Source organism: Hemitrygon akajei, unplaced genomic scaffold, assembly GCF_048418815.1.
Source record: "Hemitrygon akajei unplaced genomic scaffold, sHemAka1.3 Scf000047, whole genome shotgun sequence".
Lineage (NCBI taxonomy): Eukaryota > Metazoa > Chordata > Chondrichthyes > Myliobatiformes > Dasyatidae > Hemitrygon > Hemitrygon akajei.
Window position 1 is genome coordinate 1610831 of NW_027331933.1, and position 18083 is coordinate 1628913.

Genomic DNA, 18083 nt, shown 5'->3' on the forward strand with positions numbered 1-18083 from the left:
TATATTGAATTCAGACTGTTCCAAACAAGTTGGACTCGTATCATATTAACCAATTCAAACCCCTTGGAGATAGTCAATGTCATCTAGTAGCTCAGTTCTAGACAGCATCTTGTCAAAGGGATGCTCTGGACGGAGATGAGATCATACTCTTAGATTCACGTTTCAGGCAATCGACGGTAATGCGGATGAAGAGCAGTTGTCCACTCAGTGAGTTGGGCAACTAATTCCGGTTTGTACCCGGAGGAGAAGGATTGTTCACATGTTTGCACTCGGCCGAGTCAAAGCCGGGAAAATGGGAGAGAGAAACAGATGGGAGAACGTGTTTATTACGTGGTCTTCTCCAAATAAAGTGGGGGTTAATGGATCTGGTATAAATGCATTTTAATAAGGCTTTGTTTAGCCATGGTAGGACCACTCATAAGGTCAGAAGGTTTGGTATCCAGGGATAGTTGGCTGTTGTATTCAGAAATGACGCCCACAGAAGCAGATGATAGTTGTGGATGGAGCGTTTTCTCCCCGGATGTCGGTGACCAGTGGAGTCCTGCAGAAATCAGATCGGAGACCCCCGGATTTTTATGTCTTTATGACCGACTAGGACGAGGAGGTAAAAGGGTGCTTTAAAAATTATGTGACCAAGGAAGTGGAACGGTGAGTTATTGTATTTGCAATGATGTGGAAGTTGGTAGAATTATGGATAGTATAGAAGATAGTCAGAGTTTACAACAGGACAGTGACAGGACGCAGAGCAGCGCTGAGAAGTTAACGATGAAGTTCACCTGGACTGTTACGGAGTGATTCACTTTGAAAGGATGAATTTGAAGGCAAAGACGTGATGCTTTCTCGATTCAACTGAGGGCCGCACTTTAATCCGAGTTCTACAATGGAAACAGAGTAGTGAGACATTCTCCAATAAGTCGAGGCCCGCTCATCGTGACGAGTACCACAATCGGCACGGAGAGGTGCACTGCAGAAGCAGAAGGAAGTGTGATTGACAGTTGAGCTTGAACACATCCGCTGTTCTGCACATACTCATAGTGACGCTCGAAAGGCAATATACCTGACAGTAAATCAGGAGGAAAAAATACAACTTCGTGGCAAATAATAGAACATCCGGAGAATCCGGGGGATTTTACTTGCTGCTTTTGTTCAGACAGAGAATGGATGGAGAAATAGTGGTGGAATTCTCCCAAGTTTGTGAACATCTTTAAAGTTAAATAGACTGCATAGCTCGACACGGGTATGGGGTGGTCAAGTCATTCACTGGCAGAGTTCAGGTTCCTGCCAAACGGATCATGTGCGCGCTGGAAAACATTGTTCTTCAAACTATCCACAGCCCTTGCTAATTTCTCAAAGTCACGTTCCCTTTCGATCACAGGTCTCTGGAATATCTCTGTGGATCTTTTAAGTTGTTTCGAGGAAGATAAGTGCAGTGTATTTTATTGTAACACATCTCAGCTGGCACTGTGATTTCCATCACTCAAACCACCAGGAATGAATGGAAAGCATGAAAGGAAAGATGAATTAATGTTCCCCTTTAATAAAGAAGTGTTCTCCATTTCCCCTGCCAGAACAAACTCCTTCCCTCAATTTCAGAAGCGAATGTGCACGGTCAAATATTACAAAATAAATCGACTTCAAGTTGAATGCCAACTTTAAAAGTAACACAGATATAGCTGAAACAAGGTATCATGGAAAATAGCGTGGAAAAAGTGAACATCATATTTTGTTTTAAGGTAAACAGATTGCAGTATCCCTCTAGGAATCAAATTCATTACACAGAAACAGTGAGTAAAAATAGTTTAAATTACATGTTTGCGCAATTGGTTTTCACTAATATGACTAATTGCCTCAGTGGAATTGCTCTCTCCTCAATAAAAGTCTGCTAAACCGATCACCAGTCCATCTGAGCAGCTGAAACGCTCTGTACAACTGAACGCTGCTTCTGACGGAATATGGGATATGCAGCGATTTACCATATCGCGGCCATTTTCTATCCCACACTTGCAGCGGTTGGTGTCCCCGGTAAGATGCCGGAGCTGGTCACTTTATGTATGGTGCCGTCGTTACTCTGCTGCGGTATCCGCACTGTTACTGAGCACAGATGCTACCGTCGGCAGAAACGTGTTTCCGGAACGGAGGATTCAGGCATCTGATTGTTTTATTTTCATTTCATTTCATTTTCCATACTTTGATCGAAGTTATTTTTTCTGCAAAAAATCCTGTCACCTCTTTCACCTTTAATAATGGAAATGGAGTTGTTTACAGGAGCGATTGACTGTTCTCCCGCACGTGAGTCATAGAACTCAAATGCCTCGGAATAGAATGCATCACCCATTACCTGGTTGGAATTGACAACAGCGGATGTGATGGTCGCTATCGATGTAGCTTTAGTGGAACAGAATAACAATTCTACATTTATTCTGATTATATTTCTATTATTTTCCAATTTCCTGCAGTTAATTTAACGGCGATTACGATCCTATATCGGGGAAAATGCGGACTCTCCAAATGCATCACCCGTTACCTGGTTGGAATGGCAACAGCGGATCTGATGGTTCTTATCGTTTTTGCTTTAGTGGAACAGACCAACAATATCTACATTTATTCCAGAACCCTGCTCATCACTCCTGTATGCTCTCTGACACTTGTATTCGTGATGGTGACGAGGGACTGTTCTGTTTGGTTCACGGTCATTTTTACCTTCGATCGCTTCATCGCAATATGTTGCCGAAAGCTGCGGGACAGATACTGCACCGAGAGAACAGCAACGGTGGTTATTGTGACCGTGGTTATAGTGAGCTGCGTGAAATGTGTCCCGTTTTACTTTGCCATTGAACCTTACGTCATCATTGACAACATGCCGTGGCGGTGCACCGGCACATCTGAATACACTACTTCACCCGTGTGGAGAGGATACCAATTACTGATCAGTATTTTAACACCATTGCTACCAATCGGATTAATCCTGGTGTTTAACGGGTTAACCGTAAGACATATCGTTGTGGCAAATAGAGTCCGCAGAAAGCTTCGGCACAGCAGCGACAATCAGAAAGATGCCGAGGTGGAAAAACGCAGAAAATCGATGATTTTGTTGTTTTCTATATCAGCTAATTTCATATTATTGTGGATGCCCTCTGTCGCCCATTCCCTGAAATGGCAAGTGCATAACTATTGTTACGAGGACAGATATTTGAGTTCCCCGGTATACATCCTACAACAAATTGGGTTCATATTGCAAATTCTCAGCATGTGCACCAATACATGCATCTATACACTGACACAGAGGAAATTCAGAGAAGAGCTGAGGAATGGAATGAAGTATGTGTTTATATTAAATGGCCATCTGTGTAGATAACGCCCGTGTCCAATTGCAATTCAGCGCAGTTTTCAAATAAAGCCGTTTTACAATGGACAGGTTTGGCAAATATGTGATTAATTCAAACAATCATATGTCTGGTCATCCGGAAATTGCAGAAATGGCGGAAGATTGCTTGCTTCATACTGTTCAGGTAGGTAGCAATACAAACGCTGAATGCTGCTGGCGTGATTGTTACACTGGTTGAAGTATGTTCCGAATTATTACAGATTATCACAGACTGTCACAAGTGCAGGAAACGCTTCAGGAATTTCCGGGTTTTAGATTTTGAAAATGGACAGGGTCGGGTAACAGAGTGTAAAGGGAGTGCGATGGGAAACCAGGGATAGTATCGCAGCTGCAGAAAGGGAGGACAGCGTGGAGCGTTCGATTGTTAATAGAACATGATCACACCGTTTGGAGTATTCTATACAGCCGCCTCTCTAACAAAAAAAAAACTGCAAAGGGAACAGTGAGGAACAGATCGGGAGCTGAACATGAACATGTGTCATGTTATTGGCACGGGTAACTGAAACTTCCAAAATATTTTTGGCACCTCCCCAGGGTAAAAGGTTTCGGTATGACATAATTTCTCAGTAGTGTCGAGGAATGATTCATGTCACTATATGAAGACAAGTGGACTTGCGAACATACCGAATCTAATATTAGAAAAGGAAACGGATCAGGTGACAGATCTCTCCGCGGGTCAGCATTTCAGAACTACAGGGAGAACTCCCCTCCATTTACCTTGCAGTTTTAGGACCAGGGAGCATGGGATCTATTTAATTGGGGGTCAGCGAATTATGGTGCTACCTGGCAGGAACTTGGGAACGTAAATTGGGAAATGATGTGCTCAGGGAAATGCGCAACAGATATGAGGGGATTGTATAGGGAGCACTGACATAGGGTTCTGTATAGGCTTGTCTCCGTGAAGCAGGGAAAGGATGATAGCGTAAAGTAACTTTGGGTGACAAGAAAGTTGGAACAAATCGTCAAGAGGAAGAAAGAACGAAACTTAAAGATTAGGAACAAAGAATCTGGTAAGGCTATAGCAGGTCACTATGTAGAAAGGAAAGAATTTAACAATGGAATTAAAAGATGTAGTAGGGAAGGTCTTGGCGAGTTGCACTGTGAAGAACAGGAGAATGACTGGAGAGGGTGTGGGCAGATCGGAGGAAAACTTGTGTCTGGAGTCCAAGGAGGCGGTGAAGCTCCTCACTGAATACATTGATGAATGTGAACACAGCGTAAAAAGGCAGATATGCCAGAACATGCCGACGCTCAGAAAGAGGATGCGCTGGAAACTTGGGAAACATCATGATAGATGATTCCCCGGTGCCGGAAGGAATATAGTCTAGGGAATTTGGGAAAGCGAGCGAAGATATTGTTGAGCTTCTGCACAGGATATTTGTGTCTTCGCTGGCCACGGAAGTAGAACTAGATGATTGGAGGGTGGAAAATGTTATTCATTTGTCGATGAAAGATAATAGGGATATTACTTGGAATTACAGACCAGGGAGCGAGCCTTACATCGGTAGTGGGTAAACTACTGGAGAGGATTATTGAAGAAGGAATTTATGAGTATTTGGAGGAACGTAGTCTGGCTACAGAGGGACAACATGGCATGTTGTCCTTTATGAGCCAGATTGAATTATTTGGAAAGAAATGAAAATAAAACCAACAGATGAACCAGGACAGTCGATGTGGGTGCATTAATTTTGGTCAGGCGTTTGATTAGTTCCCCACAGTAGACTGATTCAGAAAGTCAGAAGGCATGGGATCGAGGGAAACCTGGCTGCGTTGATTCAGAATTGGCTTTCTAACAGAAGGCAGATGATGTTGTAGATAGAGTGAATTCTTGCTGGAAGTCAGCGGACAGCCGTGTTCAATTTACAACTCTATTTGAACTCTACGGTTACTGTGCTCCGAGAAACAGGGTTGAGGGAAATAACCGATTTAATCTGACTACCCAGCAACAGCTGGAAAGTTAATAGAATTAGTGGTAACAATGTAAGCAAATCGCTGAACTATTGACTGCACTGCCACGTTATGTTAACTAATCTGTCTTTTACTTATTACAGGTAAGATGCTAATTTATGGAAATAAGGCTGACGACTTAAGCAAATCGCTGAGCTATTGACTGCACCGTCACGTTGTCTACACTGACCTTCCTTTTATATATTACAGGGCAGGTTCTACAACGACTTCAAGGCAATCATTTCCAATGGAGCCCTATAACTTAAAACCAGCATTTCAAAGTGCAGCAAATTCAGCAGCAGCTTTTGCTGCTCATTAAAATGACCAGCCTTCTAAAATGCCAATTCCAAATTCCCAATTTATGAACACACCAAATTTAACCTAATGTCAATTTACCTCTGAATAGTGGTTTTATCGTATCGGGTGTAGATACGCTCATGTTTCGATCCATTTAACCCTGAATCCACATGGTCGGTGTGGGATCCGTGTTTCTCTCTGAAATCAATAATAAATGAAACATACAAAACCTACACAAACTAAAAACGCAACGAAGGCAAAGCAAATATCCGAACTCACTCTTTTCTTCCTTCAAAACCATCGCAGGCAATTGGGGAATGCAGAATAACCAGTATCAAAAGCTTCCATCTTCTCATGCTGTAATCATCCAATTTAATCAGTCTCCATGCTTCATTGTGTGCAAGGACAGAGGGATCGAACAGTATTACCGACTTTCTAGATTGGTCGATGCTGTGAGACACTAAAGTTCTAACCTAGACATACAGTCAGACAGCCATAGGAAACCACTGCACAGAAGCAGGGTCAGGAGCGTGATGAATTACTTAAACTGCCTACCCCCATCGACTGAACCCGGATTGTGGCCATCCATATCCCAGTACTTATCCAATCATCTCTTAACCGTTTACATCGGAATCTCAATCACCATTTGCGTTGTCAGCACTGTCTACACTCTGACGACCATCTGAGTGAAGACGTTTTCCCTCATGTGTCCCTTAAAAATTTCACATTTCAACATACGCCCATGATTTCTCGTTGAATTCGCACTCAACACTAGTGGAGAAAACCCGCTTGCATTTACACTCTCTGTACGCCTCATAATGTTGTATACCTCTATCAAATCTCCCCTCGTTCTTCTTCCCGCTCGGGAATAAAGTGCTGAAGTATGTAATCTTTCCTTTTAATTAAAAACATTCACTCAGTTCCGGCAATATCCGTGTAATTTATTTCTGCATTATTTAATCTTATTTTCATCTTTCCTGCACACAATATTTCAAATTGGGCCCCAATAAAGCCGTAAACAACAGCAACGTAACGTACCAACTCCTGTACTCAGTAGCTTGCTCTATGAAGGCCGAAGTGCGAAAAGCTTTTTTTTACGACCCTATGTAACTGTGGCGCAACTTTCATTGAATTATGGACCTGCGTTCCCAGATTCGTTTATTCTATCGTACTCCTCAGTGCCCTATTTCTCATTGTGTCAGACCAATCCTGGCTGGTCCTCCCAAAGTGCAACATCTGACACTGGTCTGCGTTAAACCAGATCCGCTTTTTTCAGCCCATTTTACCAACTGGTCCAGATCCCGCTTCATGCTCCGGTACTCTTCCTCCCTGTCAACTACACAGGTAATGCTGCTGTCATCGGCAGTTTGCTGATCCAGTTAACGACATCATTATCCAGATCGTTAATATAGATGACAAACAACAAACAACGATGACAGCAACGATCCGTGCGGCACTCCACTCGTCACAGGTCCCCAAACAAAGAGACAACCATTTATTACCACACTATAGATTCCCCAATGGCGAATCTAATTTACTTCCTCATTGTGAAAGCCAAGCGATTGAACCTTCTCAATCATCGTCCCACACGGAAACTTGACAAATTTCTTCAACAGCATTGCGGGTAACTACCTGGTAAAGATCTGTAGGATTGGTTAGACATGACCTACTACGCACTGGCCCATACTGACTATCGCTAATGTTCCTGTTTGTCCAGATACTTCCCTTCATACCCCATGACCGGCGTAGTCTGAACACCGAGGACAATTCATCATTTCGTGGTTTTTGACGAGTCATTTCCGAGCAAAACTATCGACATCATCCTGCGGTCGGCACTGACATTTATGGCCGCTTGTTGTTAAATTCTCCTGCAGTATTATCAGACGCATTGAGAGTAATCTGGAAAAGGAAGGCGTCGTAGCTTTAAATCATTAATCGATTGGATTTAAACAGTGAGATACGGTACACTAGATAGAGCACAGAACATCGAATATTACAGCACAGTACAGCCCATCGTCTCACGAGGTTCTAACAGCCTTTCAACTATTTTAAGTTCAAACTAATACATCCCCGCTGCAGCTGAATCAGAATCAGAAGCAGATTTAATATCATCGGGATATGTGGTGATATTTGTTAACTTTACTGTAGCAGTAAAATGAAATACAGGATAATTAAATATATAGAGAAAAAAAAACCCTGAAGTCCGTGACACAATAAATTTAGAGAGAGAAAAAAAAAACAACTGAATTGCTCCTGAATCGCTGAGCGTGAACTTCTCTATCTCCTTCCCGGTGGTAACACTGTGCAGAGAGCGTGTCCTATTGCTGAGCAACTTTAATGATGGACGCCACTGTTACAAGAATCACCCCTTGTAAAAATGATCAGTGAGGTACAAAGAATCTGTATTTAACAACTTTTTATATTTTAACTATATAAGCACGTAGGTTCAGGCGCTATCTTCACTCCACGACAGTCCATGAGCAGTCAATGAAGAGAAAAGATATTGCCCGGGAAAGGAGTCGACTCTGGCCAGAGAGACGAGAGAGATGGACTGGGGAAAAAGAAACGGGGACAGAGACTGGTGAGGTAGCGAGAGAAAGAGGAGGGTAGAGAAAGACCATGGCGTGGGAGGCCGGGGAAGTCGAGGGATCTGGTGTGTAGAGAGATCGGGGGTTGGGGAAAGATTTTCGATGGGGAGAGAGGTCGGAATCGGGTGTTTGGTGTCGGTAGAAAGCGGGAGGGGGATAGACGGGAGAGACATGACGTGCGAGGTGATGAAGTTTGTAGGCTCCAGTAAGAGCGGGATGTCTACATTATTGATAAGGCTTTAGGAATGCTGAGATTTGTTTATAAATCCATAGATCCACGATGATACTGGCGATACACGCGATCTATTGCCGACAGCTCGCAAAATGTCTGGATGTATTTCTGCTGACCCACTGTAGCTGCAATGTGAAGCCCCTAATTTCCCTTTAAGAAACGTACTGTTGAGCTGTCTAAATTACTCAGCAGTTTAACGAGCTGCTGAAGGACCAGATGGACTTGACTCTTGGGAATGCAGGTGCGGCACCTTTCAGCGATCAGCGAATGTCAGCCATTACCATTGCCGGTAAAGAGGTCGGTTGGAAAGACTTAAAACCAGACAAAATCTTCGGGCTATGAAGCATCCTCTGCCCAGCATCATCTTAAGATCTATAGGTTTTGTTTTATGTATTTTTTTCTGATTTGGTAGTTGTCTATTGCTGTGTGCAGCGTATCATCAGCTTTCGTAGTGGTCTAGTGGTTAGGAGCCGGCGCTCTCACCGCCGCGACCCGGGTTCGATTCCCGGTCAGAGAATGAAGATATTGCCTGCTGTAATATAATGTGCTTATTTTAAATTATCGTGTGTATTAACTTGCTTCCACAACAACCCCATTCCTGTCTGTGCTTAACCTGCATCCGCCTGATTCAGCACCGAAAGACCACAAAATATAGGAGCAGAATTACGCTGTTTGGCCCATCGGGTTTGCTGCGACATTTCCTCTCAGCCCCGTTCTCCTACTGTCTACTGGTATCATTTCATGCCCTGATCAATCAAGAACCTATCGATCTCTGACAAATATACAAAGAGACTCGGACTCCACAGGGGCCTGTGGCAACGAATCCGACAGAATCGCCACTCGCTGGCTGAAGTATTCACTCTCCATCTCTGTTCTAAAAGGATGCTCCTCTATCTCGAGGCTGCGTATTTTGCTCTTAGATTCCCCCACCATAGGAAACATCCTCTCAACATCCGCCCTATCAAGGCCTTTCACTATTCGATAGCTTTCAATGAGGTCCCGGGCAATCTACTGTATTCCAGTGAATGCAGGCCCGGCGCCATCAACCGCTCGTAATATCACTAGCCGTTCAATACTAGCATCATTCCTCCGAATCTCCTTTCAACCCTCTCCAGCTTCAGCCATACTTTCTCAAGTAAGGGAACTAAAACTGCTCACAATACTCCAAGCGAGGCCTCGTCAGTTCTTTATAAAGTCTCTGAATCACATCCTTGCTTTATATTCCAGTCCTCTTGAAATGAATGCGAGCATCGCATTTGTCTTCCTCATCACAGACTCAACCTGCAAATTACCCTTTGGGACATCATGGTGCAGGTGTGTACGTCACAATGGGAGGCCTGTACACGGACTCCCAAGGCTCTTAGCGCCTCAGTCTTCGTGTGCGCATGTTCCATCCTTTTAGAAATTCTTCCCCTTCGTTTCTGATATCAAAGCGTGTGACCATATATCCCCATGGACTGCATCTCATTGTCAATTCTCCAACCTTCTGTAGCCTCTTTACCTCCAAGAAGGACTTCCTGCCCTTTTCGCTCTGAGAATTCTGCATATGGTGAGCGGTGTCATACCAGAAGTCTCCCATATCGAGCTGACTACCACACACCCTCACTTGCACCCGCCCAACTCTTGCCCATTCCTTAACTCCCCATACTGGCCATCTGCTCTCCACGTTTAGCTCAGCGTCAGTGTGTGGATCGGAAATGTGTTCTATCTCTCTCCGCCCGCAAATGCTGCCTGACCCGCTGTCCACTGTTCCTGCAGCGATTCGTTATTTGTTCTGTATGATACTTGTTAGACAAGGAGAACATGACATTGAGAAAAATATCGCAGGTGCTGTCTCAATACAGCTCGAAATAACTGTGCGAGGTCTTACAGACATTAACTTGCAATCGATACAATGTAGATTTGATCTTCTTCACTCCTCACTGTACCTCAATCCACTCAGAGATGCTGTCTCTCTGTAGAAGAGGGTGACCATACATTTCCCATATTGGACTCTGGTCCTGCTCACTCAGTTGGCCTCCATCACCTTGACTCATCTGCTCGGGGTCACCACTGCTCAAATCTCAGTGAGTATTGTCAGGTCCAGCCGGGTTTATTGCCGTGTGCACAGGGACGGTGAGGGACAGGTTCAATGAAACACTTGCAGCGTCATTGCAGGCTCGAAAAGACAGACAGTACGCAGAACATAAATTGTACAATGCTGCATCATGAACAAACGGTAGATATAAATCGTGTGCCAGTTTCAGACTTGGAAATGATTCCTCAGGCAAACTGATGACATAGATTGCGAACTATTATATCCACGGGGGAGCATGCAGACCCAAGAAAGGCCTGTCTATTCCTTTTCTTTAAACAGACAGACAACAGAGAGAAGGGCGAGTCTCTAGTCCTCTTCAGCCAGCCCCGGCATTCAATAAGATCAGGCTGGCCCAGACTTTTTCTCAATCCTCCCCCCACCCCAACCATACAGCAGTTGCCGGACAAAGGTCGGCCGGTGTCCTCCAGCAAATCTTCTACCGTCTCCCCAGGTGAGAGGAGATAAACTTCTGTCGCCCGCCTTTCTTTCGATGCCCTGACAGCGCCCCCAGCTTCGATCAGAAGCATATGGATATGAATGTTATATAATGGGACATTGTTCTGAGTTTTGCTCAGTATTGACGGGACTTTGGGGAGACAGAAGCAGTCAGAATCTGTGGGAGGGAACAGCTCTTGGGTGAAACCCTTTCCCCAATTGGATAACACGTTGAATTGACATCTGCATACACGAATGAGAGCAAGGTAGGTTGCACGCCTTTTGATTAGATTGGTTGATGTCGGACCATTACACCGCGTCAGTGACAATTGGCGAGGGTGATTTTGACGGAAGGTCAGCGAACCGATCAGTCTATGGCAATAGGCGGGGTCGCTCGCTAGACAAGAGAGAATGGGGAGTCTGTAGAGTGAGTGATATGAAACGGCGAAAGCTTTTCACGTTCAGAGACCGTGTTACCCACTAATGCGAAAGGACGAAGTCCACTTCTTTACACTGACGCTGAAATATCCGTTCTCTGTATTTGATTCTTTTAGTTTTACAAAGCTCCAAACTACAGAGAGTTTAAGCTGCCCAAAGGGGATTGATCAGAGTTGTAATAGAAATGACATTTGCACAATGGGTGTAAAAATCTAAAAATCTGCCGGCTGGTACGTAGTTGTCAGCAGCCAGGGTGTTAATTTTTTATTGGCAGCGAGGTTTCTATTCCCTGGTGCCTGTAGTGTGAGCGCTGCGAGCAGGGTTCGAGCCTTCGCGGGGAATCCCCATTGGATTTCAAGTCCAACGCCTTAACCACTCGGCCATCGCAGCTCCATCAATACCCAGCGCCCACCGTAGCTCTGCACCTGAAGCGAGGGTTGTACTTGATTTATTTCTAGTAACGGAAAAGGTTATTCATCATTCCGATACAAATAGAAAAATTGGACAGCTTTGGAATTTGTTTCAACACCGTTAGGTCAGAACGTGAGTGTGGAGGGATAACACTGGCGTCAGTCTCGTAAATGAAGGAGATTTCAACTGTTGGGGATAAAGGTCAGGATCAGAATCAGGTTTATAATGACGGACATATGTCAACATTACATTGTTGTTTTATATTCTGCTCCTCCTGAACCGAATGTTAAAATTGCATTTGCCTTCCTTTACCGCTGACTCAGCCTGGAAGTAAACATTTAGGGAATATTGCACAAGGTCTCTTTGACCTCTGATTTCTGAAAACCATCCCCTTTCAGAGACTTTTTTATCCTTTATTCCAAGGTGCATCACCATACCACACGATGATCTATTTGACAAATCTTCTCTCTTTCTCCTCAACTGTCTTTGATCTTCAATGTGCTTTGAATCTTTTTTAATTATTTAACACGTTAAAGTCAGACTATCTTTCTTATATTCTCCTTTCTTCAGCCTAACTTCCTTCTTTCGGAGTGAAGTGACACATCGTAATTTTCCAGTCATCAGGATCTATTCTAGAATATCAAGTCAAGTCACTTTTATTGTCATTTCGACCATAACGGCTGGTACAGGACATAGTAAAAATGAGACAACGTTTCTTTTCAGGACCATGGTGTTACATGATTCAGTGCAACACAGAAAAAAAAAATCCACAGAGAAACTACAGTAGATTACAGACCTACACAGGACTGCATGAAGTTCACAAAACAGTACAGGCATTACAATAAATAATAAATAAGCAATAGGGCAGTAAGATGTCAGTCCAGGTTCTGGGTATTGAGGAGTCTGATAGCATGGGGGAGGAAACTGTTACATCGTCTGGTCGTGAGAGCCCGAATGCTTCGGTACCTTTTTCCCAGAAGGCAGGAGGGAGAAGATATTGTATGAGGGGTGCATGAGGCCCTTCATAATGCTGTTTGCTTTGCGGATGCAGCGTGTAGTGTAAATGTCCGTGATGGCGGGAAGAGAGACCCCGATGATCTTCTCAGCTGACCTCACTATCCGCTGCAGGGTCTTGCGATCCGGGTTGGTGCAATTTCCGAACCAGGCAGTGTTGCAGCTGCTCAGGATGCTCTCAATACAACCCGTATAGAATGTGATGAGGTTGGGGGGTGGGAGATGGACATTCCTCAGCCTTCGCAGAAAGTAGAGACGCTGCTGGGCTTTCTTTGCTATGGCGCTGTTGTGCATATAATGATACGTGAAGGAGTGCCTACAGAATCTCTCCAGTTACCACTTTCAGAATCCTGGGGTGTCGTCCAACTGGTCCCGATGACATCTATCTTCAGTCCTTTCAGCTTCACGGGCACCTCCTCCAGGTCATAACATCCACTCTCACTGATGCCCTCTGACACGTGTTTCTCGGTGCCATTATGCTGGTGTCTTCCACAGAGCAGTCTGGCGCAAAATATTCATTCAGTTCGTCCCTTTTCTTTTTCCCCCATTACTGCTTCTTCCGCGTCATTTCCAGGTTTCTGATACCCACTTTCGCATCCCTTTTAATCTTCATATGTCTGAAAAAAGGTATTTTCTCCAGTGTTAGCCATTTTTGAAAGCGTCCCAAACCTCCGGCTTCCCTCTAATGCATCCTTCTAAGCCCTCACTTTTGCCTTTATGCTGTCTTTACTTTCCACTGTCAGCCATGGTTGCCTCATCCGCCCTTTCGAATATTTATTCTTCTTTAGGATGCACCTTTCCAATTGCCCCCAACAAACACCAGCCATTGTGGATTTTCCGTCAGCTATGCTGGTGCCCCTTTCCAATCCACCTGGCCCGCTCCAGACTGAGGTCGCTGTTCTTTTCTGCCAGTAACGGGTCGAGGACTATTATCGTCCCTCATTTTATTTCTGCGAGTGACGGGGTCGAGGATTATTATCGTCCCTGATTTCTTTATTCTGCGAGTGTGTCTGATCATAAGACCCTGGGGTATATTCAGACCGCCAAACGAGTGAACTCCCGCCAGGCCCGTGGGGCATTGTTTTTTTTTGGACGGTTCAAGTTTAACCTCACGTACTGTCCACGATCCAAGAACGGGAAGCCGGACGCGCTATCCCGCCAGCATGACTCCAAGGATGACACCTCCAGTCCCGAGACGATCCTCCCACCATCCTGCGTGATGGCCACCCTCACTAGGGAGATCGAGGCTAAGGTAAACGAAGCCTAGCTGGACGACTCCGCCCCAGGGAATGCACCCGGCGATCGCCTTTACGTGCCCGTCTCCGTCAGGCCTCCAATGGGGTCACACATCCCGGTTCACCTGCCACCCCGGGAGTGATCGGACCCTGGTAATGGGCTCGGCGACTGCCTGTACGTGCCCGTCTCCGTCAGGCCTCAGGTTCTCCAATGGGGGCACACATCCCGGTTCACCTGACACCCCGGGAGTGATCGGATCCTGGCTCTCCTGAGGAAGCACTTTTGGTGGCCGTCCACGGAGGGGGCACCCGTTCTTATGTCTCGGCTTGTTCCATCTGTGCTCGACGAAAGGACTCTCATCTACCGCCTGTGGGTCTTCTTCGTCCTCTACCTGTACCTGGTCGTCGCTGGTCACACATCGCCCTAGACCTCGTCATCGGTCTACCCCTTCCCGCGGAAAACCCACTGCTCTCACCGTGGTAGACCTATTCTCCAAGGCGGTGCACTTTGTGGCCCTCCCTAAACTCACTTCCTCGCAAGAAACCGCAGATCTTCTCGTCCTCCACGACTTCCGCCTCCACGGAAGATGGAGATGGCCATAGTATCAGATCGAGGTCCCGGGTTCGTCTCGCAGCTATGGAAGGCTTCTGTCGAGTTTTAGGTGCATCGGCCAGCCTGTCATCCGGCTTCCACCCCCAGTCGAACGGGCAGACGGAACGGGTCAACCAAGACCTGGAGGCGACGCTACGTTGTGTAACGGCAAACAACCCGTCGACCTGGAGCGACCACCTCCCGTGGGTTGAGTACGCCCACAACTCTCTGGTGAGCTCGGCCATTGGGGGGGTCTCCGTTCGACTGCTCCCTTGGGTACCAACCCCCGATGTTCCCCGCGCAAGAAGAAGAGACTGCGATACCGTCAATTCGGGACCATATTGATCGGTGCCGTAAGATTTGAGAGGAAACACGCACGGCGCTACTCAGATCAACAAATGGAAATACGAAGAGAGCCGACTGACCACCGGACTCCAGCACCGGAGTACCAACCTGAGCATAGGGTGTGGCTTTCCTCCAAAGACATCCCGCTCAAAAACTAACATAGGAAACTCGCCCCTCGCTTCCTGGGACCATTCAAGGTTGAAAGGATTATCAATCCCACAGCGATCCGCCTAATGCTGCCAAGGTCCATGCGCATTCACCCAACTTTTCATGTGTCTCAGTTAAAGCCAGTCTCCGTCAGCCCCTTGTGTCCCCCGGCTGAGACTCCCCCACCTGCCCGTCTCATCGACAACCATCCGGCATTCACCGTCCGAAGACTACTGGATGTGTGCCGTCGGGGCCGGGGTCTCCAATACCTGCTGGTCTGGGAGGGATACGGTCCTGAAGAGTGTTCCTGGGTCCCCCGCTCCTTCATCTTCCACCGTTCCCTCATCCAGGACTTTCATCGGGACCATCCAGACAGGCCTGGAGGATCGTCGGGAGGCTCCTGTTGGGGGGGGGGGAGGGGATAATGTCTCGATCCCTTCTGGCAATCGCCTACCTGGCTATGTTCATCAGAAATTGTGCCTCAATCACCTCGTTTAGTTCCCAATCATTCCCAGGTTCCAATAACTACGAACACCTGCATTCCAACAACCAAAGTAGTATAAGAATCCTGTGACCACAACTAGAAGGTGCCAGTTCGTTGGTCGACTCGTGTACGAGTAATCTCGTGCCATGGTTCTTAGGACTATCAGTTCTAAGTCTATCATCGTTCCTGAATTCTCTACTAAAACCAGGACTCCGGGTAAAGGCTCCCTTGGTACCCATTCCACGCCCGTGTTCAGCACTTGGGTTCGTTCCACCGCCACGTCCTTTTAACACTCTACCTATACCCATATTCCAGGGAATAAAGTCCAAACTATTTAATACTTGGTACTGAAAACGGAAAGAGACGGTGGGCAATGTTTTGTACTTATTGCTGTGCTTCAGAGCAGGGCGGGGAGGGGGTGCCTCGGGTAATTGCTCAGGAGCGCAAAGCATTGAGCGCTTCACACGGTTTCTGTGGTGTAGTGGTTATCACGTTCGCTTTACACGCGAAAGGTCCCCAGTTCAATCCCGGGCAGAAACATTGTTTGGGCTTCAGTGCTTCAAATGAACTTGAGACACAACTTTTCAGTTTGTGTTCAAGTTTACTGTCATGGGCATCCAGGTGTAAATATAATGAACATTCGCGTTTCTCGCAATAGCGCATTGTATTTCAAACCTGACAAAGGTAAATTAAAGAAAGAAGAATTAATAGAAATTATATATAATTTCCAGGAGAACATAAAAGGATTTAAACCGTAGATAACGTACATTGCAACGTACACGGGAGAATTAGCCTTCAAACCTATTGTCGTGTATTGACGCATGAGGATGCATTGTGGTTTCAACGGAGCTCGCATCTCAAATGTTCCCATTCAGACAAACATCAGGAAGAATAACCGTGTGCTGCAAAATTTCAAACCTACTTTAAAATGTTAAATCGCTTTCTTTTTCCTCCTCCTGTATTCCACTCCTTCCTAGTCCCACCATACAGACTCTCTGTTCAAATTCTCCGCCACCGTATTCTAGGTTCCAGCTTTTCCGTCTGCCTCTCCCCACCCCTCTCTCTCTCTCTCTCTCTCTCTCTCTCTCTCTCTCTCTCTCTCTCTCTCTCTCTCTCTCTCTCTCTCTCTCTCTCTCTCTCTCTCTCTCTCTCTCTCACACACACACACACACACACACATTCAATCTCTCTGCTTCTCTTTGTTTGCTCTGTCGCGAGCAGCACCACAGCCACCCCACGTCAGCCGCGCAAATATTTGTGCTTCGTACAGTTTAAGCCGCGGTGGAAACAGTTGGTAACATCAACACCTAATATTTTCTGGTCTCGAACCAGCGATCTTCCGATGATATTGCAGCGCAGACAGAAGCCAAGTATCTTACCACTGGTATCGCACAGTCCATTCCTGTTAAAGGACCAGGGAGGAAGGACTGATCACAACGCTGACATCGTGGTTTTGCGGGAATGCCGAAAGTATGGTTAAAACCTTCCTGTATAATGACGGTAATGTAGAACAGGCAAACTGGATACTGTTTAGTTTTGAAACGAGGTGACGGTGGGAGATCGCATATCGGTATAGAGTTGGGATCACGGTCCTTTTCAATATATCGAATTTGTTGTGATTCCATGTAAAATTAAAGCCTGGGCGAAATATCCCGAGCCCGCATAAGGGTCAGTAACTGGCCGTGGAGGTTCTCCTGCAATGTGAACATCAGGAATAAATACTTATCTCGGAATACGCTCCGCTCCTGACTCAACGTGTAGTGTTACTCCGAAATACCTCCCATCTTTCCCCAGTTACACTCTTCACTATATCACCTTATAAATCCTTACAGCTAATCATTCTAATCAAACCGGCCACAATTTTATTGTTTAACATTTCGGCAACTTAATGACCAGTGATGCTTTACTCCAGGATCCCCACAGTGATGTGAAATGTTTGAAATGTATCCCACTGAAAGTGATCAGTGAAAATATATCCTGGGATATCAGTGGAGTCCAGTTGAAAAATAACACCTCGCCATTGGACATTAATGAACAAATGGATGGTATATTGACAGTGGTAATTTATCCTCCTCAGCAGTCACGAGTTTGCGTGTAAAATTCCATGGCAACATTTGAGGTTTTGTGTTTCTTCGGTCCGGATCTTGTTTCCGCTTTTCCACCGCCTCATGTACAGTGATATGCAAATGTTCGGGCAGCCCTGGTCAAAGTTTCTGTTTCTGTGAATAGTTCAGTGAGTAGAAGCCGAACTCATCTCCAAATCATAAAGTTAAAGATGAAACAGTCTTTTTCTCCATTTTAAGCAAGATTAGTGTATTATTTTCGTTTTGTACAATTTTAGAGTGAAAGAGAAAAAAAGGAGCACCAAGCAAAAGCTTGGGCACCCCAAGAGATTTGAGGTCTCAGATAACCTTCACCAGTGTCTCAGACCTTTATGAGCTTGTGAGGGCTCTGGC

The 18083-nt window shown here is 45.7% G+C and overlaps 2 non-coding genes across 2 annotated transcripts; one reads left to right on the forward strand and one right to left on the reverse strand.

The window, feature by feature from the left end:
* Positions 1 to 11707: 11707 nt before the first annotated feature.
* On the reverse strand, positions 11708 to 11789 carry trnas-uga (transfer RNA serine (anticodon UGA)). The gene has a single exon. It is a non-coding gene; the product is annotated as a tRNA-Ser (tRNA).
* Positions 11790 to 16094: 4305 nt separating this feature from the next.
* trnav-uac (transfer RNA valine (anticodon UAC)) lies at positions 16095 to 16167 on the forward strand. Its single transcript has one exon. It is a non-coding gene; the product is annotated as a tRNA-Val (tRNA).
* Positions 16168 to 18083: the final 1916 nt, after the last annotated feature.